Source organism: Bos indicus x Bos taurus, chromosome 27 (genome assembly GCF_003369695.1).
Source record: "Bos indicus x Bos taurus breed Angus x Brahman F1 hybrid chromosome 27, Bos_hybrid_MaternalHap_v2.0, whole genome shotgun sequence".
Lineage (NCBI taxonomy): Eukaryota > Metazoa > Chordata > Mammalia > Artiodactyla > Bovidae > Bos > Bos indicus x Bos taurus.
Window position 1 is genome coordinate 17,544,845 of NC_040102.1, and position 24,343 is coordinate 17,569,187.

Genomic DNA, 24,343 nt, shown 5'->3' on the forward strand with positions numbered 1-24,343 from the left:
AAGACTACTAGGACCCCTGGTGGCTCAGATAGTAAAGAATCTGCAATGCTGGAGACCCAAGTCCCTGGGTTGGGATGATCCCCTGGAGAAGAGAATGGCTACCCAGTCACTGCAGTATTCTTGCCTGGAGTGTTCATGGACAGAAGAGCCTGGCAGGCTGCAGTCCATGGGGTTGCAAGAGTTGGACATGACTGAGCAACTAACACTTTCAATTTAAACTATTACCTGATCCACCCAGGTCTCCTGCATTGTAGGCAGATTCTTTACCTTCTCAGCCACAGGGAAGCCCATTATCTGATTTATAATCTCCAAATCATATCTGTCCATCTTCCCAGTTAACATTCTTTATCCCCTCGCCCCTGGGTCAAGGCTCCAATCCAGAATCATGCTTTATATTACATGCAATTGTCATGAACTTCTGGTCTCCTTTAACATAGCAAAGTTTCTATCCTTTCTGTTTCTTGACCTTGACATTTTTGAGAAGTACAGTTATTTTGTAAAATGTCTTTCAAACTGGGTTTGTCTGTTGTTTCCTTATAATTAGATTCATACTGTGTATCTTTAGTAGAAATATAATTATTGTGATGTTGTAGTCTTCACCTTGTATTATATCAAAAGGCCTAAAATGCTGGTTTTTCCAGGGCAAGGTTATGTTTGAGAACACTTGGTTAAAAGGTGGTGTCTACTACACTTCTCAACTGAGAAGTCAATGCTCGTCCTTTGTCATTCGTAAGTAATTTGTGGGAAAATACTTGGAGATGGATGTATCTTGTTCATCAAAATTTCACTCAGTAGAGTTAGCATACACTCATGAGAAAAAGAACACTTTATACGTATATGATAATAATGAACTATTAAGATACTTCTTGAAGCAGAATATTAATTATATTCTAACTGTAAACAAATCAGAAATGTATGGCTTTAATTTTCTGTAACACATTTTTACTTAATATATAGTGGAAAATGTGCTTCACAAAATCATTTAGGGTTACCCAACTCTATTAAAAGGGACATTTAATTTTTCAGCATATTTTCTAATCCATTTTACAACCAAAAAAAAAAAAAAAACTGACCAAATAAAAAGCAAAGGAATGTTAGTATATATAATATACATAGTTTGAATTGAATCTACGACAAAATTTAAAAGCTGACTTGGAGCTTTATAGCGACTCAGAGAAAACGCAGATTTCACAGTCAACTAACATTCATTGAATGTTTATTACCTGCTTAGTGTTGTGATATGTAAATATATTCATATCCAGCATCTTTTTTTTTTAACCATCCTAATTCTACAGGTTAGTTGCATTATACCTTTTTCACAAATGACAACATTTAAGAGGTTTATTTACTTAACAAATAATTACTACCATGTGCCAGGTACTGTATTAAGCACTGCAGATACAATATGGAATACGACAGAAATGGTTTCTCTTACAATCTAGGCAAAACAGACAGGTAAATAGCCAACTTTAAGATGTTGTGCCCAATGTATAATAAATGGTATGATTCAGGTCTCTGCAGTGTGAGAAGAGAGGGATATAAACCAGCCTTGGGGCTTAGGGGAAACTAAGGATGAAAATTATAATTAGGTTGAGAAATGAAAGACGTACAGGTGGTGTTGGTAGTGGAAGAGGCCCCACATATTCCAGAGAGCATTTTCAAAGGTCCTGCGACTATGCCAGCATTTTCATTAAAATTGGAATGTTGAACCCCAAGGGAAATGACAGGCAATGAAGCCAGCAGAGATAAACAGAGTAAGTGAAGTAACTGTATGTGGAAGGCCACACTCTTTCTACCCACAACTTGGTTAACATCACTCAAACATTGCTCCTATCACTTGGAGAAGCTTTTGATATAATTTACATTGATTTTAGTTTGTTCAATTTGGAATCAAAGGTCGCAAAGTTTCTGCATTCAGGATGCTATGACTCATTAAAATGCTGAAATTCGTTTTATCGGTTTATTCTGGCCCTGGCCAGAAGTCACTAATCCAGCTGAAACATCAAATATGATGGTAATTCGGTCTGAGAATAAATAATAGATTATGTTAATACAGACAGGGATTAGAAAACGAGAAGCAGACCTTTCTAGTTCTGCAGGATGTTAAGCAGTTTGGGAATCAAAATAAAGAAAAGAAATTGCTATAAAAGAAAAAAATGGATCCTCAAATCATTGTTTTATGTATTTGTAATATATTATAAATTAAGATAAATAAGACAAGAACTCTATATTTAAAAGAGTTAAATCATTTTGTAATTCTGGCAGAGAACTGAATTCTGTAACTTTTTTTTTTTTTAAGATAAGGGGTTCGGGGTTAGTAGACGAGTAAAGTAGATGGGCAGAGGAGAGAGACTGGTGGAGGCTCACAGAGAACTATGTAAGATATTATAGCATCAGATAGTCTCTCTGAATTTCAAAGTTCATACTTCTATTTAAAATATTCTGGGGACTTCTCTGGTGGTATATGGTTGAGACTCCATGCTCCCAATGCAGGGGGCCAAGGATTTAATCCCTGGTCAGAAAACTAAAGCCCACTTGCTGCAACTAAGACCTGGTGCAGCCAAATAAAATAAATAAAAATTTTAAAAATAAAATAAATAAAATATTCTGGCCCAGGGGTCAGCAAGATTTTTCTGCAAAGGACCAGGTTATAAATATTTAAACTTTATTTTTAATTTTATGATCTCTGCTGTAACTGCTCAACTCAGCCCCTGTAGCATGAAAGCCATAGGTATGTGTAAATGAATGAGCATGATTGTGTTCCAATAAACTTCATTTACAGTAAAAGGCAGTGAGCCACATGTTGCTTACTGGCTTCCACTGCTGGGGGTATGGGTTCCAACCCTGGTCAGGGAACTAAGATTTCACACTCCACAAGACAGCCTCCCTCCCACCCCAAAAAAACCCTTATTGTTGATAAAGAAATTAATCCAGAGTACATAAAGAACTTTACAACAATAAAATAGCAATAAGCGTAATTTAAAAGCTGGTCAAAATATCTGAATAGATAATTCATCAATGTATGTAGGAAAGGCAAACACAGAAAAACATATACATCTTTAGTTACTGGGAAAATGTAAATTAAAATCAAGAGATACCACGGCACATCAACTACAATGAATGCATTTTTAAAAATTGAAAATGACAAGGGTGTGAAGCAACTGGAACTCTCAAAAATTGCTAATGGGAATGCAAAATTATGCAACTGCTTTGAAAACTAGGTAGTTTCTTAAAAATTTTTACCATGTACTTACGTAAGACCAAGCAAAGTCACTCCACATATTTAACCAACGGAAAAAACAAACATATATACATACATAGACTTGCACTGGAACCTTCATCTAGCAATTTGTTCAAAATGGCCAAATCAATGGCCAAAATCTCTCAATCAATGGCCCACATCGCCAAAAACTAGAAACAACCCAGAAGTCCATCAACTGGTGAATGGATAAACAAATTGTGGTAGGGAACACCATGGAATGTTTCTGAGCAATCAAAAAGAATGAGTTATGATACATATAACAACAGAAACACATCTCAAAAGCACTAAGTGAAAGAAGCCATATACAAAAGCCATACACACATACTGCATGATTTCATTTAAATGTAACAGACGTTAGAAAAGGCAAATTTGCCAGTAGGTGGTGATGGCAGTCCCCACCTACTGGCAAACGCTAACCACTGATCAGCAGTCTATCACTAGAGTGAATGAAGAAATTTGAGGAGTTGATGAAACTGTTTTATTTTGTGGTTCTTGTTACACAACTGGTCCATTTGTCAGAATTCATTGAATCATCCCTATAGGGGGATGCATAGTCTTAATCACAGGACCATCAGGGAAGTCCCAAGTCAGGCAAGCTTTGATGGAGGCTGGCTCAGCATGGCAGTGGAGGGAGTCATGGTGAGAAGTGATCAGACTATTTACTTTGAAGATAAGAGCTGGTCACAGGGTTTCTTAATAACTTACATGTAAAGTACAAAAGAAAGAAAGGAAAATCAAATCTCCAATGATGTAAGACATCCTCAAGTTGGAAATGACACTCTCCCTAGGAAAACGCACTTGGCAACGGTACAGTACAGGAGCCAAATACTGCACTGTCTCGTAGGGGATCCTACAAACCACCGAATCTCTCTCAGCCTCCTTTGTCTTATTTGTAAAGTGGGGCTAACCCAATGCCTACCTCATGGGGCTGTCGGGAGAATAAAGAGGTAATGTCTATGAAATATATAGAACAGGGCAGGGTACACAGTAAGCTCTCAATCAATGCCAACTCTTCTTTCTCAAATCTGCTCAAGAAACATTGACCTAAAGAAGCTCTCATTTTTCTCCCCTAAAAGGAACATTCAGTCTGCCACAGCTCTTTGTCTCAGGTAAAAAGAGTTCTCTGTGCTTGACCAGCTGGTGGGTCTTCCCATCCTGAACATTAGTCTGCACGCATTAAAAGGTCCTGATTCGAGTCTAGCCTCCTCCCTTCAACAGTGCGCAGCCCTGGCAAAAACTGGTGCCAGGTAAATCCTGTTCTATTTACCATTTACTACAATTGTCCCCAGTCACCATTAGCAAACCAGAGGGTTCTTTAAAAATAGATAATTTTCTACAACATTTTTGTTTGCTTGTTTTTGGCTGTGCCACACAGCTTGTGGGATCTTAGTTCCCTGACCAGAGATGGACCTTGGGCCATTAGCAGTGAGCACACAGGGTCCTAACCACTGGACTGCCAAGGAACTCCCCATAACAGTCTTGGACTTGCAGAAAAATGGATTAAATAGTAGTGAATTCCCATATACTCCACACACAGTTACCCTTATTATTAACATCTTACATTAGTATGGTACATTTGTTACAATTAATGAACCCATACAGCTGCAACATTTATTCAGAGTGCCTTAGTTTTTACCTAATGCCCATTCTCTGTTCACAAGAACCCATCCAAGATACCACATTCTATTTAGTTCTTAGGTTCTCCTTAGGCTCCTCTTGATGGTGACAAGGGTCTCAGACTTCATTCTTGATGGCTTTGGACTTTGACAATTTTTCAGAGTACTGATCTTATATTTTGTAGGATGCTCCTCTATTGGAATTTGCTGTTTTTCCTCATAATTCAGATGGGTAGTATGCTTCTGAGAGGAAGACCACTGAGGAAAACTGTCATTCTCATCACTTAATATCAAGAGTACACACTAAATCTCACCAGTTGATGCTGGTCTTGATCCTTTGGCTGAGGTGGTACTTGTCAGTTTTCTTCACAGTGAAATTACCTTTCTTCACACCGCATTGTTTGAAGGGAAGTCACCATGCAATGCCCATAATTAAGAAATGGGGAGTTGTGCTCTGTCTCCATCCAGTATTTTTTTTTAACTGGAAATTTTTGATATTTGAAAACAACTAAATATTCTGTTGTCTCCCCTACTTATATTCACTGGTTCCTCTTGAAGTTAGATGATGTCATAAATTCACAGCCCCAACCTAGAGATTCTGATTCAGTAAATCGTGGGTGGAGCTCAAGGGTTTAACCAATGCCCCTAGATGATTCAGATGTAAACAATCCATCAACTCACTTTAATAGCTCTACGCCAGTCACTTATTAATGATAATTATTCTGAACTAAAGACCTCTGGACTAACTCCGGAGCTATTTTACCTCTGGTTAAAGGTTTCAGTCATTAGTTTCCTGTCAGAGTTGGGGGTACACCTCTTTGCCCTTGTCTTACTGTTTAACATTCAAACTGGTTGCACTAATTTGGCAACCACATAATTATTATTCATTGCCCATGAAGAAATTCAAATGCAGCACATAACCCCGTGTCTCTTATTCCTCCCCACCAAAGAAGTCCCCAGTACATACAGCTGAGTATGTAAACTACTCAGAACGCACTTTAAATTAGTTCCACAACTTTTAGAAGTAGCCAAATCAAGGCTACAGTCAAGGATTCCTCTAAAAACATGACTTAAAAAAATGAAAAGAAAAGAAGAGAAACAACAGAAGATGTCCAACAAGGACAGTAGTTTCTTAGAGGAGAAAAATAAAAACCCTGACGCTGTGAATTCAGAGAACTGAGCTCCTCACTGGCCTTTCCCTCTAACTAGTTGTGTGACCTTGGGACAATACACATAATTTTTGGATTTCAATTTCCTCATCTGTAAAATATAAAAAATAATGCCTGTCTCATTTTACTGTGTTTGGATTTAGGATAAAGTAGGATATTATGTGAAGATCTGAGAATAAAAGTTGTTACACAAATGTAGTTTTTTCTAAAACACAATTTATTCACAAACACATTTATGAAATCAAAGAATTCAACCTTTAATGTGTAATGGCATCGTTATTGTACACTCAGATCTAGATTAAAAAAGGATGGCTGAAGAAACAATGTGCCTGCTCAGTACGTAATGTGACAGAATAAGATACAGAATATGATATATGCAAAACCATATATACTTAAAACCTAAAATAATGTCCATAGACTCAAAGTATTCACATTAAATTATATATGTTGCTTAAAAGAACTACTTTGAATTTTTTTAAAAATCTGTGAAGAATATGGCATTTCTAAAAGTTTAGCACTGGCCTTTTCAAAAGAGAGACCCAACAGCCATTTCAGTAAAGAAGCTGTAGAACTACAAACAGGCGTTGGTCCTGGACTGTGGTTTTAACTTGTGGCTCTGCCACTGACTGACTGTATTTATCTTGGGCAAGTTTCTCAACTATTAGGTCTTTTTTGGTTTTTTTTGGCTTCGTAATATACAGGATCTTAGTTCCCTGACCAGGGATCAAACCCATGACTCCAGCATTGAAAGTGCAGAGTCTTAATCCACTGGACTGACAGGAAATTCCTCTCAAGTATTTGGTCTTATCAGCAAAATTAGGATAATAACAATACATACATCATAAATTATTTGTGAGTGATTAGGATCAGCATTTGTGAAATTCTTTAAAACATCTGTGCTCATTATTATTATTTCTATTATCAGTTTCAGAGGATTAAGAAACTACAGAAACCAAAAGATTAATATTTAAACCAGGAAAAATGAAAAAAAAAAAAAAAAAACTGCAAAAATGTTTTCAGTCAAATAGTTTGCCTCTACTTTTTGTAACAACTGAAAAGCATTTGAATTTAATCAAAATTGCAAATTTAAAGTAAAAACACCAACATCTACTTCTTCAAGCCTCTCAGGCTCAGTATCAGATAGAAAATGGAAATCTGATAGAAAGAGAATTAATTAAATTACCAAAGAACCGCTGATGACCCCAATTACTTTTGTTTATTAATTATAGGAAAGTCTGAACCATGAAATTAGAAAGATTTTCCTGTAATGAAAAATTTAGACAACTAGTGACCCCATTCTACATTTTCATTTCCACTGACACAAAAGAACTTGCTCACAAATAATCTCCATATACTATCCTATTGACTAATATTTAAAATTGCAAAGCAGTTGTCAAAATCCACATTTTTAAAAATTAAGTTAAAATTCTGACTCTTTGACAAAGATTCCTCAACTACTTATGGAGAAGTGAATTCTTCCTTTTCATTTTCAGATGTAGATGAGGTTTTAGAATTACAATATTACTTAGCTTTTATTATAATCATTACCATAGCATCATATGGCACTTATACAAAAGGATCTTGTCTGTTTTTACACATCCTCACTCCACAAAGCACACAGGCATACAGGTGGATGCTGGCATGTAGATAAAACCCATCTCCTGACACTATTTCAAATAGGCTTTTCTTCCACACTTTTCCCTCATATATATGCCACGGCTGTTCTGAAATTCCATGGTTTGGTTCAAAATCCACCTTCCCCAATGGCTCTCCAATGGCTCAATGGTAAAGAATTCACCTGCAGTGCAGGAGACTTACAGGAGATGTGGGTTCAATCCCTGGATCAGGAACATCCCTGGAATAGGAAATGGCAACCCACTCCAATATTCTGGCCTGGAAAATCCCATGAAGAGAGTAGCCTCGTGGGCTACACAGTCCATGGTGTTGCAAGAGAGTCAGATATGACTCAGCAACTAAGCAACAACAATGGTTAATAGATCACCTTTTCATATGTTAATGTGTTAATCGCTCAGTCATGTTAAACTCTTTGCAACCCAGTGAACCAGAGCCTGCCAGGCTCCTCTGTACATGAAATTCTCCAGGCAAGAATACTGGAGAGGGTTGCCATTTCCTTCTCCAGAGGATCTTTCTGACCAAGGGATTGAACCCTGGTCTCCTGCATTGCAAGAAGATGCTTTACTGTCTGAGCTACTAGGGAAGCCCTTATATGTTAATAGTTTGCCATTAAATACATTCAGTTAAATATGCAATTACAGTAAGGTTGCAAAATATTAACATATAAAAATCATTTTTCTATATACAAGTAATGAACATGTAGAATTTGAAATTAAAAACATAATACCTTTTATATTAGCACCCCTGAAATGAAATGCTTAGGCATAAATCTAACAAATGTGTAAAAAATCCACATGAAAAAAACCTCTAAGGGACGTCACTGGTGACCCAGTGGTTGAGACTCTACAGCTCCACTGCACGGGGCACAGGTTCAATCCCTGGTTGGGGAACTAAGACTCCATATGCCATGTGTCATGGCAAAAAAAAAACTATAAAACTTTGATGAAAAAAATCTGAGAACAAAATAACAGACAATACTTCATGTTCATGGATAGGTAGATTCAATATCATCAAACTGTCCATTCTTCCCAACCTGATCTACAGATTCAATGCAATCCCAATCAAAATCCCAGCAAGTTACTTTGTGGATATTGGCACATTTATTCTAAAGTTCATATGACCTGGAGAAGGAAATGGCAACCCACTCCATTATTCTTGCCTGGAAAAGTCCATGGACAGAGGAGCCTGGCAGGCTGCAGTCCATGGGGTTACATGACTGAGCATGTGTGCATGAGGATGGAGGGTCATGGGTTGGTAGCAATAAACTGGTAGAACTAAAAATAAAAAAAATAAAGTTCATATGAGAGGCAAAAGACCCAAACCAGCTAACACAATATTGAAGGAGAAAAAGTTGGAGGACTGATGCTACTCAATTTCAGTATTTAGTATAAAGTTACAGTAATCAAGACTGTGGTATTTGTGAAAAAACAGACAAATAGGTCATTGGAACAGAATAGAGAGCTGAGAAATAGACCTTCATTAATATAGTCCGTTTATATTTGACAAAGGAGCAAAAGCAATACAATGGAACAAAGATACTCTTTTCAGCAAATTGTGCGAGAATAATTGGACATCCACAAGTAAAAAAATGAATCCAGACACAGACCTTACACTCTCCACAAAAAGTAACTCAAAATGGATTACAGGCCTAAATGTAAAACCTAAAATAATAAAACACCTAGAAGATAACATAGGAAAAAATCTAGATGACCTCAAGTATGGCAGTGACTTTTTAGATAAAACACCAAAGTTGTAATCTGTCAAAAAAAAAAAAAAAAACCTGCTAACCTAGATTTCACTAAAATTCAAAAAGTGCTCTGAGAAAAACAATGTGAAGACACTGAAAACGACAAACCACAGGCTAGGAAAAGAGATTTGTAAAAGACACATCTAACAAAGCACTGTTATCCAAAATATACAAAGAACTCCTAAAACTCACCAGTTAAAAATGGGCCAAAGCCTTTACCAGACACTTCACCAAAGAAGATGTACAGACAACAAATAGGCATATAAAAAGCTATTTCACATGTCATTAAGGAAATACAAAAGAAAACAATGTCACGCCACTACATATCTACTAGAACGACCAAAATCTGAAACATTGACAACACAAAATTTTGAAGATGTGAAGCAATAAGAAATGATGAAAATGATGCTACCTTAGGTTAGTATTTTTTTTAATCCTTTATTATCTGTTACATGTTAAATAATATTTATAAACCTAATGGCAGAATACCAATAAGCCTATTGTTAAAATTTAAAAGCATGGCTCTCACAGAAATATAAATTGGATATTTGTCAAAATTTTATTTAATTCATTAATGAAGGAATCAGTAAGATTGTTAATCTAGTTCCAAAAGCATCTGGGAAACTTGGTATCGATAGGCATTTAGAAAAAAATACTAGAATAAGATTGGTAGGGCAGATTTTTGTAAAATCTGGTTAATGTCTTACAGAGCAATACACCATAATCTTTGGGCTTTCTTTCTTATTAGACAGAAATCATTTGCATCTCTACCAGAATAAAATATATTAGTATTAAACTCTGTAAATACTGAACTCTTTATAATGACTGCTGCTGCTGCTGCTAAGTCGCTTCAGTCATGTCCAACTCTGTGCGACCCCATAGACGCCAGCCCACCAGGCTACCCCGTCCCTGGGATTCTCCAGGCAAGAACACTGGAGTGGGTTGCCATTTCCTTCTCCAATGCATGAAAGTGAAAAGTGAAAGGGAAGTCACTCAGTCGTGTCCGACTCTTCATGACCCCATGGACTGCAGCCTACCAGGCTCCTCCGTCCATGGGATTTTCCAGGCAAGAGTACTAGAGTGGGGTACCATTGCCTTCTCCGTTATAATGACTAGCAAAGGTAAAAATGATATATCCTCATGAAAAGTTAGCAACATGGCATGATACGAATTTTTATGAATTGTTTAGATTGGCCAACTGAGCTCCAGAAAAGCTGTGTCAATCTATTTTTCTACCAGCAATGGAGATGTCTATCTTAAAAATATCTGAAATTATGTATTTTTCCTCTTTGGAAACCTTATTTTATCAACCAAGAAACAGAAAATTGAAAGTTCTGAAGCATTCCAAAGCTATATTTCAAAGCCAAGATTAGAATTCATTCTAGTGCTATGTTCCATTCTGTGACGCTGGATGCCAAACTGGTTGTTGGTCACTGATATCTTTCATTCCCCAGTTTTGTTTTTCTCCAACTCCCGCCATTCCTAAAGTCCCAAGAATAATCCTGCTGCCCTTTAACTACTCAGTGTCACATCTTGCTAAAACATACCCTTCACCTGGTGATATTTTGTTCCTTAATTTCAACTAAGCTCATAACCCGTTATACTTCAACTCATTTTGTAGAAACATTGTACCTCCTCCCTGACTTAATACATTGAAACTTTAACGACTATAATCTTAAACAAAAAATAAAATATCAATTTGTAGGATGTTTTAGCAATGGAGTGTGGAATTGAAGACTGAAGGACATCCGCCAAGTTCTTCAATTATACCATAAACCAGATGATTTTTCTTTCCACATGTACATGTTCTACCTGAAACTCATTTCTCATTCAAGAAATTCAGGACAATAAGGTACTTAAAGGATAACTCTCCTAATTTATGTGTAACATAATCTACAATTTTGGTACTTTATCGTTAGCAGCAAAGTACCTACCCATCTCACAGTTGCTCAAGACAACTCCCTGTACTGCTACCCTGGATCTGAGAACTGCTGATAAAATGAAAGGCTCCTAAAATTACTTTGCTACTTGTCTTACACCGTCAGAATTTTCACCAACCACCTTTGTTCCAAATCCATTTCTTAGCTGTATTTTTCGACCGAACCACTTCAATATCTCTGGCACTCATTGTGAGTGAAACATACATAGACACACTGAACCTAGAGCCTATTAGCATTTATCAGTTCAGTCGCTCAGTCGTGTCCAACTATTTGAGACCCCATGGACTGCAGCACGCCAGGCTTCCCTGTCCATCACCAACTCTTGGAGCTTGCTCAGATTCATGTCCATCGAGTCAGTGATGCCATCCAACCATCTCATCCTCTGTCGTCCCCTTCTCCTCCTGCATTTATAGCCACGTTTTATTAGTTCATTTAACTCTGCTTGCCCCCTAGGACCTGAGCCTTTGTAGATTCTTCTCCAAGTGGTTTTGAAAGTTCCCAATCAAATAATCAGATGATTTAAAAAAATGTTTTTAATTCTGACACATTTGAATACTATAACTTTCTAAGACATAACATGAAATATTTACCGATAATACTCCGCACAATGTTATGCAATAGACTGAATGGTAAATATGATGTTTCATCATAACATAATACTTATTTGGGGAAGAAAAAAATGCATATACCTAGTCTTTTTTAACTGAACAGAAAGTCCCCATGGATTTGTGTTCAAGAATAACTCACAAAATCATGTTCTCAAATGGTAGACAAGGGGGGAAAAAAGAAGCTAGGCTTTGGTTCCAAAAAAGCCATTAATTATTCAATTTATTTAACCAGCCCCTGCCTGTTGACACATTGATGGTTTTACCAGCCCAATCTTTTCAAATAACTGTCATTAAAATTATTACAAGGTTTTTTTGAAAGGTTTAGAATCAGATAATGAACTGATGAAAATGAAATTTCAGAAAGATCTGATAAGAATGAATTGGACAAGGAGAAGCATAAAAACCACTTTTAAGGTTCTTACAGTACTTCAAATGAGAGACATTTAGGCAAAAATCAATATGGCTTAGTGATTAATTAAAAACTGTGAAGTCTAAAATTTGCATTTTGATCCTGAACACTGGACTAGATAGTATAGCACTTAATCTCAAAATTTTTGAAGAGTTTAACTAGCTTTAGGGAATTTTCTGGTGGTCCTGTGGTTAGGACTCCCCACCTTCACTACTGAGGGCCTGGATTCAATTCTTGGTCAAGTAACTAAGATCGCAAAAGCCAGTTGGTATGGCCAAAACACACACACACACACACACACACACACACACACACAGAAAACTAGCTTAAAATTCTTCAATGCAAATCAATCAGCTTAATTGAGCTGGGAGCAGATTGTCAGAAGAAAAAATCTAATTTCTTTTATTTACTATTACTGGCTAGAAATAAGTAAGTATTTTTTATTTAAGCAAATCAGAAAACTGCTAATACCTAGAAACAAAGTCCAAATAACAATATTTGACAAGTATCAAGTGAGTAATCACCTGAGTAATCAAATTCCTTTGTAAAAAATATATGTATATTACTTATATATTTAATATTTTATACTCCTATGCTATTATGACACCACCCTTATGGCAGAAAGTGAAGAGGAACTAAAAAGCCTCTTGATGAAGGTGAAAGTGGAGAGTGAAAAAGTTGGCTTAAAGCTCAACATTCAGAAAACGATGATCATAGCATCTGGTCCCATCACTTCATGGCAAATAGATGGGGAAACAGTGGAAACAGTGTCAGACTTTATTTTTGGGGGCTCCAGAATCACTGCAGATGGTGACTGCAGCCATGAAATTAAAAGACACTTGCTCCTTGGAAGGAAAATTATGACCAACCTAGATAGCATATTCAAAAGCAGAGACATTACTTTGCCAACAAAGGTTCGTCTAGTCAAGGCTATGGTTTTTCCTGTGGTCATGTATTGGATGTGAGAGTTGGACTGTGAAGAAGGCTGAGCGCTGAAGAATAGATGCTTTTGAACTGTGGTGTTGGAGAAGACTCTTGAGAGTCCCTTGGACTGCAAGGAGATCCAACCAGTCCATTCTGAAGGAGATGAGCCCTGGGATTGCTTTGGAAGCAATGATGCTAAAGCTGAAACTCCAGTACTTTGGCCACCTCATGAGAAGAATTGACTCATTGGAAAGGACTCTGATGCTGGGAGGGATTGGGGGCAGGAGGAGAAGGGGACAACAGAGGATGAGATGGCTGGATGGCATCACTGACTAAATGGACGTGAGTCTGAGTGAACTCCGGGAGTTGGTGATGGACAGGGAGGCCTGGCGTGCTGCGATTCATGGGTTGCAAAGAGTTGGACATAACTGAGCGACTGATCTGATCTGATGCTATTATTATTAATATCATATTGTTATATTATTTTTTCTTTTTTATATTGTAGTGGTTTTGCCATACACTGACATGAATCTGCTTGTGTTCCCCATCCTGAACCCCTCTCCCACCTCCCTCCCCGTCCCATCCCTTTGAGTCATCCCAGTGCACCAGTCCCGAACACCTTGTCTCATGCATCGAACCTGGACTGGCAATCCATTTCACATGTGATATATTTAAAATATATATTTAAAAATATATATAAGCTTCTTGGCAGAAAATCTATGGCCACAGATAATATTAAAATAGTCTCAAAATATCTGCTGTTTCCTTGCATGAATTGGAGTGAATGAAAATGGATACGATATATTTGTAAAGATAAAAAGCAATTCTTTTCTCAATTGTCTTCAATTCTAAATTGAATATAGCCATGTCTAATAATCTAAGAAATCGGGAAGACACTCCGTGACAAAATACATTTATTTCTTCAGGAAGATGTGACAAAACAACTGGAAGACTGTGCAGATTTAACCCTCCTGCTTAGTCACCAGGAGAGAGAATTGCTTTGACTTGAAAAATACATATCCTAGTAGGTAAGCCACGGTGTCATCAAGAAATCTGAAACTAGTTCCCTTTCAAACCCTGCGAGATAATAAGCAAATAGAGAGGAATGGTACAAACAGAAACTGTGAAAATGTTAATGACGTGCTGGAAGGCAAATTCATCTGTGATAAACAATGATGCAAAAACTGGATAGACATGACACTGATATAACAGCAAAAGTGAGTGCTCTAAAAACACTGGCAGTTTCCGAACCATTCTAAAAATATTTACTACGATACTATGAAATTAAATTTCTTTTTGTCTTCTTTTATCTCTTATTCCTTTAAAGGTTCAGTGATCATTTTTTATTTAAAAGATCACCTCATGGGCTTTCTGGGTGGTCCAGTGGTTGAGAATCCTCCTTCCAATGCAAGGGACACAGGTTTGATCCCTGCTGCTGCTGCTAAGTCACTTCAGTTGTGCTCAACTGTGTGACCCCATAGACAGCAGCCCACCAGGCTCCCCCGCCCCTGGGATTCTCCAGGCAAGAACACTGGAGTGGGTTGCCATTTCCTTCTCCAATGCATGAAAGTCGCAACCCCATGGACTGCAGCCTAGCAGGCTCCTCCGTCCATGGGATTTGCCAGGCAAGAGTACTGGAGTGGGGTGCCACTGCCTTCTCCAGTTTGATCCCTGGTCTGCTCCAACACTTTGGCCACCTGATGCAAAGAACTGACTCATTTGAAAAGACCCTGATGCTGGCAAAGATTGAAGGCAGGAGAAGGGGACGACAGAGGATAAGATGGTTGGATGGCATCACTGACTCAATGGACATGAGTTTGAGTAAACTCTGGGAGTTGGAGATGGACAGGGAGGCCTGGCGTGCTACAGTCCATGGGGTTGCAAAGAGTTGGACACGACTGAGTGACTGAACTGAACTGAAAAGAATCCACATGCCGAGGAACAACTAAGCCTGTGCACCACAGCGACTGAAGCCTGCATGCTCTAGAGTCCGTGCTCCGCAACAAGAAAGCCACCACAGTGAGAAACCCATACACCGCAACTAGAGAGTGGCCCCTATTTGCCACAACTAGAGAAAGCCTGCATGTGACCCAGCAGTCAATAAATAAACTTAAAAAAAAAAAAAAGATGTCCTACTGACAAAATAAACTAAATTTGAGTAACTGTTTCTGAAGTGTGTTCTACTTTTTATTTCTCATTATATATATGACAAATTTTAGCAGAAGTTTTTATTTTTTGTTTGCAAAACTATATAATAATTTATTCATGTAGTTAAAAGCAGAAAGTATCCCTATTTTATGCAAATACATTATATTATAGACTCTTTGTTCTAGGCCAGGGGGCTTCCCTGGTGGCTCAGTGGTAAAGAATCTGCCTGCAATGCAGGAGATGCAGGTTCAATCCCTGAGTTGGGAAGATCCCCTGCAGAAGGAAATTGCAACCCATTCCAGTATTGGGCCTCCCTAATAGCTTAGTTGGTAAAGAATCTGCCTGCAATGCAGGAAACCCTGGTTCCACACCTGGGTCAGGAAGATCTGCTGGAGTAGGGATAAGCTACCTGCTCCAATATTGTTGGGCTTCCCTTGTGGCTCAGTTAGTAAAGAATCCACCTACAAGCAGGAGACCTGGGTTCGATCCCTGGGTTTGGAAGATCCCCTCGAGAAGGGAAAGGCCACCCACTCCAGTATTCTGACCTGGAGAATTCCACGGACTGCATAGTCTATGGGGTCGCAAAGAGTCAGACATGACTGAGCAACTTTCACTACACCTTAATTTTCTCATTTAATGATGTGTCTTAGCTGCCTCCTATATATTTTTATGGACATGTCATAATTTCTTAACAGATCCCTAACAATGGACATCTGAGTTTAAACATTGCTGCTGCTGCTGCTAAGTTGCTTCAGTCATATCTAATAACCACAAAATTTTACTTCTGACTTCTTACATTATTCAAACTACGAAGAAAAGAAATTCAGGCATTCAAAAATTCTTAGCTAATTTTACTGAACAGTTTTGTTCAGTAAAACTATCTTCTCAACTTAAAAATTTTATCATCCATTTATGATAGATTTATCACTTAAGTCCAGTATAACACCTTAACTTTTTCATACTAAAATCAAGATAGAATCAAACAAAAATATATTTCTGTATTTGGAAATTTAAAAGGATTTTCAAAATAATTGTTAAAAGGTTAATTAGTTAGAATATCCAATTGAAATTCTGTATTTTAATTGGTTTATTCTCCTTCCTTCTAAAACCATGTTTACGTGACTATTCGTGTAGCAAAAAAAAAAAAGTCAAACATTTGTCATTTGATTATCTACTAAGAGTAAAATAAACTTTGTATGTATTTCTCTTGGTTTCACAAAATTATAATTTTTACTCAAAATGCTTATACCTTTCTTCAGAACTTCAAATGATATTAACACATAAAGTATATTTAACTTGATTCCTAAGCTCAATTACATGACTGACAGATTTAAAGTTCATTATATTCAACAAACATCAAAAGAATACCACCAAAACACTAAAAAGAAAAAAATTTTAATTGCTATAAATTAGAATGTTTTTGGAAGCACATTTGAAAATTGAGGCATACATATGACCTATATAATTTGTAGACTTTAAGTATTAATACTTCTCTATATGACTACCCAAATATGTAGATACACATAAAAATAATTTTAGCTTACTCTATATTAAAGATTGTAGCTTTTTTTTTGGAGAAGGCAATGGCACCCCACTCCAGTACTCTTGCCTAGAAAATCCCATGGACAGAGAAGCCTAGAAGGCTGCAGTCCATGGGGTCGCTGAGGGTCAGACAAGACTGAGCGACTTCATTTTCGCTTTTCACTTTTATGCATTGGAGAAGGAAACGGCAACCCACTCCAGTGTTCTTGCCCGGAGAATCCCAGGGGCGGGGGAGCCTGGTGGGCTGTCGTCTACGGGGTCGCACAGAGTCGGACACGACTGAAGCGACTTAGCTTAGCTTATTTGTCCTCTTAACATCATTTTATTTTTCAGTGCTTGTTTCAGCAGCTCTCTTAAAATTCTGCTTAATAACATCCAAAATCCAGAAATTTCTATATATTGCCATAGTGCAGGGAGACCAAATTGCTAATATAAACCTGGGTTTGCATTCTAAAATATGAGTGGCCAGATAGAGCCTGTTGTATAAAACTATGCAAGGGGACTGTGGAGAGGGATGGCAATACAAATAGAAAAAGGATAAATTAGGGGGAAAAGCAGAGAAGCCAATGGCACCCCACTCCAGTACTCTTGCCTGGAAAATCCCATGGATGGAGGAGCCTGGTGGGCTGCAGTCCATGGGGTCCTTAAGAGTTGGATACGACTGAGCGACTTCACTTTCACTTTTCACTTTCATGCATTGGAGAAGGAAATGACAACCCACTCCAGTGTTCTTGCCTGGAGAATCCCAGGGGCGGGGGAGCCTGGTGGGCTGTCGTCTATGGGGTCGAACAGAGTCGGACACGAGTGAAGAGACTTAGCAGCAGCAGCAGCTTTTTTTCAGAAATGTGTTTATATACATACATTTTTACATAAGGATAGATATATAAAATGTAATAATAGGGCTTCCCTGATAGCTCAGTTGGTAAAACTTCTGCGTGCATTGCAAGAAATCCTGGTTTGATTCCTAGGTCGGGAATATCCCCTGGTGATGGAATAGGCTACCCACTCCAGTATTCTTGGGCTTCCCTTGTGGCGGGTAAAGAATTCGCCTGCAATTCAGGAGACCTGGGTTCAATCTCTGGGTTGGGAAGATCCCCTGGAGGAGGGAAAGGCTACCCACTCCAGTATTCTGGCCTGGAGAATTCCATGGACTGTATGGGGAATCACAAAGAGTTGGAAACAACTACGAGACTTTAACTTTCACTTTCTAAGTAAAAAAAAAAAAAAACTATGAGTTTACGTAATATATACTTTATTTCTTTTGTCTATGGTCTCAATGTGAGCAGTCCAGAGTACCACAGCAGCTCTCCTCCCTGCGGTCACTCAGGGATGCAAGTATCTTCCACCCTTTAGTTCTGCCATTCCCTCGCTTATCATCTACTTGATTAAGATTGGGTTGCCGCCATTCTCTGCTGAAGTCAGTGGGCCAAGGGGAATGAGCTTGAAAACTCAGTCCCATAAAGGCCACAGATTAGTTTCTCAGTCCATTGATCAGTACTAAGCTAAATGGCCTTACCTAACAAGGCAGTGGCTCTATCACTACAGAAGAAAGAGACAACGGTGGATGCTCTGGTGGTCTAGTGGTTAGGATTTGGCACACTTTCAGGGCCGGGCCCAGATCTGATCCCTGGCTGGGGAACTAAGATCCCAGAAGCCCCTTCTGCCCAAATGCCATGGTTTTTAATTTTTATTTAAGAATATTTTTTCTAGTTTTTGTCCTTGTTGCGCAGCATGCCGGATCTTAAATCCCAGAGAAGGGATCCAACCCATGGCCCCTGCAGTGGACATGTGGAGTCTTAACTACTAGACTGCCAGGGAAGTTCCTCCCTCATGGCTTTTATATTTTGTGCTATTACTATGCTCATATCTATATATAAACAATATATAGGAAAATAGAAAACTGGTTTTCTTCCATAGCTAAACTCTAGAGATGCCAAAGAAACAAGGACAGAGAACAGTTTATTTTTGTTGCTAATTTTAATCTTGCATTTTTAAGCATAACTTTTGCCTTAAATTTCACTTTTTTTTTTACTATAGAGAAAATAAAATATATAGAAAAGTATAAAGAGCAGTAATCTCCCTGTACCTGTTACCCAGTTTCATTAATGATCAATGTTCTGTGCTTTTATTTCATCTGTTGCACAGAAAATCTGTTTTATGAGTATTTTTAAAACAAATTTCAGGTACATATCATCTGAAAAATATTTTAATATGCATCTCTAACAGATAAGGAAAAATTTAAAATACAATTATACTATCATTCCATCCAATAAAATTATAATTGATGCCAAATGATCTTTCGTACACATTTTTTAATCATTAAAGTTTTTTTTTTTCTTTATAGCTCTCTCATATATTCTTGGTTAGAGAACAAATTAGTAATTTTTCTGGAGATATAAACCTCTGAATTAGGCAAGTGAGAAGAGGAAGAAGTCATGAAAGACCCTTCATCAGGAAGCTTTTTTCTGTGTTCCAGCCTTTGATGCTTTGAGCTGGTAGCATTCTTGGTCCCCACAATGCAACTTACCTCTTAATTATGAATCATCTTTTAATACTTCATGTGGGTGGATTTGTTTTCCAACTATGCATTAAACCCACTGAAGCTAGGGTTATTTATAATGCCTTATTTACATGGTACTAAACTTAAGCTCTCAACCATCGTTACCTATTTCCAAAAATTCTCTGAAATCTCTCTTCTTTATTCATAACTATGTTTTCAGTTTCATTTCAGGACAGATATAAAACTTAAAAAGATAAAATCAAGTCTCCATTTTTGTCGGGCTTCCCAGGTGGTTCGGTGGTAAAGAATCTGGCTGTCACTGCAGAAGACTCAAAAGACAGGGGTTCAATCCCTGGGTTGAGAAGATTCCCTGAAGAAGGAAATGGCAACCCACTCCAGTATTCTTGCCTGGGAAATCCCACAGAGAGAGGAGCTTTAGCAGCATTTCAGGACATGTACAAAATTTTAAAAGATAAAGTCAAGTCTCTATTTTTAATAGCAAGATTTCTGTTTATCGTTATAAGTGGGAAAAAATAAAGTTTTTCCACTTGAGAGAAAAGTTTAATGTTTGTTTTTCAGTCTGAATCAAAATGAAAATATAAAAACTGCAACATCAAAACCCCGACATCAGAATGTCAAGTGTCCACTGCAGGTTACTAGATTAGGGAATTACTGAGAGATTGTGGGTTGCATTTCTTCTACTCTTGTTGAAGAGCAAGGGCAACAAAAATATCTAGACAGTTCTTTCCCCTTAAAAAAAAAATAAAGGAACTCCTAAATAAATATGACAGGGGTCCTCTGTAATCACCTTTTTATTCAGAAACCACTACTGACACGTGTGTCTAATTAGCAGAATCAGTAGGATGCAGAATTTGCATTTTTTGAATACAAAGTCCAAGGATAATTCTGCAAAATGGATCAAAATAGAAGCCATACAATTACGGATGATTGTAGCAGCAAGACTACGTTGGAGAGAAGTGGCTTACAAATATTACTTATAATTACAGATAGTAAAGAATTGTTTTAGCTAAAGCTTATAAACAAAAACATGATTGCAGGTATGGCAGTGCACCAGGAAAACTGGGAATTGGTGAACAGATATTCTTAAGAATAATTCTAATCCCGAGTATATCATTTGCTATTGCCTGCATTCTTATTAACATCTTATCACCTATCATCCTTACTGCCATTATGCATGTGTGTGTGTGTGCACGCATGCGTGTGCTCAGTTGCTTAGCAACCCCATGGACTGTAGCCTACCAGGCTCGTCATTCCATGGAATTTTCCAGACAAGAATACTGGAGTGGGTTGCCATTTTCTACTCCTGGGGATCTTCCCAACCCAGAGATTGAATCCACGTCTCGTGTGTCTCCTGCATTGGCAGGCAGATTCTGTACCACTGTACCGCCTGGGAAGCCCGCCATCGTCCTCAGAATTGGCTTCTGATGCTCTCAGCTCCAGCATTAGGCCCCTTTCCCTTATTTCCAAACTTGACTTCCTACAAATAGGAGGCATGGACACAAATAGGAGCATGGATAAAACTAGCTTGAATCAAGAAGTGTCTCCAAAACAGTATCAAGTTTCCCTGGTATTCCAGTGGTTAAGAATCCACCTTACAATTCAGAGATACCGGTTCAATCCCTGGTCCAGGAGGATCCCACAAGCCGCTGACCAACTAGACCCGTGTGTCACAACTACTGAGCCAGCGCTCTAGAGCCTGGGAACCACAGCTCCTGAGCCCCTGTGCTGCAACCACTGAAGTCCAAGGCCCTAGTGCGTGTGCTCTGCAACAGGAGAAGCCACTGTAATGAGAAGCCCCGGCACCACAAGGGAGAGTAGCCCCCGATCCCTGCAACTAGAGAAAACCCATCACAGCAATGAAGACCTACTATAGCCAAAAAATACATACATACGTCTTTAAAAGATAAACAAACGGTATTGTCCACAGTGAATGTTCACATAGAGGTAATTCACTGGGAACTAAGACGCGTATTTAGAATGTACTAGCAGAAGAGAATTTGTCATGGAATTAAGGAGTAGAAGCCTGTTTTGTGAAATATTAGATTGTCATCTTCTTTCTCCCTTGTTTAATTCCTTTTTTTAGGACTCAAAATCTCTCCCACAACTTCATTTGTACTGACCTAGTTTGCCTATTGCATAGCTCTTCTCTATCCCAGTAATTTTATAACAAGAGATATACTGGGAATGTTGGTGAATGACACGTATATTTAACCAGAGGAATATATACATTCCTTGCAGTGAAACCTGGGAAGAAATCTGGATTTTAGTTTTGTTCACAAAGTATTTGCTTAGTGACCATGAACTGGTTAGCTACCTTCCATGACTCTTAGATTTTTAAAAATCTGTGAAATAAAGAGATTTGAGTAAACTGATCCCTAAAATCTACTGACATCCTAAAAATCCTATGAATCCTTGAAAACCTAGGTTTTTTTCTGGGGAGCCTGTCAGATTTCCACAAGATTCTTAGTTTGTTCATGGGCCAATTTATTATCACCATCAAAAGAACTTGATAACCTATGGAGACACAGAGTCACAGCATTAATTACTACTCAAGAATAGAACTGAAACTCTATACATTAGTCAATTTTCTTCTGGGTCTTACAACACCTTTGTGTAAATAGGATCACACCTAGTATAATTTGGAAAATCTTCCGGTTTGTAACTTTTCTTTATAACTTAAAATCTAATGAAAATTGCCAAACTCTATGATTATAAAACATATGCAGTCTGAATACATATTAATCTTCCATTCAAAGACCACCCTTATTAGTGTGATGTTTTGGGAAAGGTTCTGTCTTGCCAGTATAAAACTACATTGTAAGAGTTTCACTTAATTGCTAAAGGTCTATGCTAATACCACAAAATTACATTTTTATTCTACTAATACTTAATTTTCATCTGTAGAAAATCTCCAGACTTTGGAATTTTTTTTTTTTTTTTTTCCCCAAACCCTGGCTGTATTATTTGGCATGAGTCTAATGTTGAGGTAGTGTCAATTCTGAAATTCTTCCAGGCACAAAAAGGCATTTTGCTCTTTGGCTTAATTTACCTGACCACCAACTGTATAGCTTATCGGCCTCAATCTTGTCATTTTTGGCTGAGACGCTGCTTTTTTCCCCACATACAGGGTTTTAGCTATATTTATCATCTCCCAACAGAGCCAACTGTTAATCTTTTAAGAGTAGGTAATACATGTATACATATGATACAAAATTCGAAAGACACAAAATGACTTAATGAAAAGTCAGTCTTCTCCCACCAAGTCAAGCAATTTGGTAGAGATCAACTTAAAATTCTTAATTGTTGTTTAGCCTCTTGGAAAAATCATAACTTGAAAATGTGGCAGCATTTTCAACTATGATCTGTTTTCTTAAATAGGTCATATTCTTGAATGTTTCTATGACTTTTATTAATTTAAGATAGGCTATATCTCACTTTAAAGAAAAGCTCAAGGGGCTTCTTTTAATCATTACTTTCACATCTTCAGAACATGAACTGTTTAGAACTTAAAGTGAATATATTATTTTTTTGTGAACTGAGATATCTATAAGTAAATTTTTACTTTTAAAATAGTTTTATATTTACAGAAACATAAAGATCTCACACACCCTGCATTCACTTTTCTCTATTGCTAAGATCGTACATTATTTCAATACATTTGTCACAACTGAACATCAACATGGATACTGTGAATGTTTGTGTCCTCCTTAAGCTCATATATTGAAGCACTAGTTCCCAGTGTGATGCTATTAGGAGACGGGGGCCTTTGGGAGGTAACTGGGTCATACTACATCTAAACTGAGATATTTGTTATACCCGTAGATGAACAAAGTAAATGCTAACAGTTAACTGTTCATTCATTCAACCAATATTCATTGAACATCTTTACACAACCTCCTCTATTAGGCACTTGATAAACACATGACACACTGAATATTCATAATGGAGCCTATGATCTAAGAGACAATTACAAAAATCTCATGATTGGTGATGGCCTGAAGTTACATATATACAGAAGAGCCAACAAGATTTCTATACAGGAGGGGTTCAGGGTCAGCAAACATCTCTGAAGGAAAGGGATACTAGGTAATTTATATTGTATTTGTGTAGATCTTTACATATTGCAAAAATGTCAACTGCATATGCATACATATAGATACTCTTTAAATAATAGTGGATGGGAACTGAACAGGTTTAACTCTGTGCTTTGGAGGCATGTGCAAAACAAAACAAAAAAGAGACACAGTCTCCAGTGACTGACATGAACTGTTTGACACCAATGCCACCCTCAGGTATTGCTGTCTGATTTTAGATGAATGGCTATAATTTCCTGTGCTTTTACTTTTCTTATTTTTTCAAGGTTTTTGTGAGCATTCAAGCTAAGTCATCAAGAACGGTTATATACTTTTTCCCATTTTTCACAGACACCTCTTTGCAATGTGTTCTGAATCTTCTCCCAGCAAAAGGTGAAGGCCATTGCTTTTTATCCTTGAATCTGGGCTTGCCCTCTTGTGACTTGCCTTTTGCTGAAAAGAAATTTGCAAACATGATGCAGAGGCTTTAAAAGAACTGTGTGTTTGGGATTTGCTTTCTTACTCCTTATGAAATCATTCTGGCATGTGAACTAATTCAGGTTTTCCTACTACAGGGTGAGACCAGAGGAGAATTGAGGTACCCTTGCTTTCCATAGTGGCTGTATCAATTTACATTCGCAACAACAGTTTCCTTTTTGCTGCATACTTGTGAAAACTTGTTATCCCTTGTCTTTTTGATAACAGCCATTCTAACAGGTGTTTGGTAATATCATTGTGGTTTTAGATAA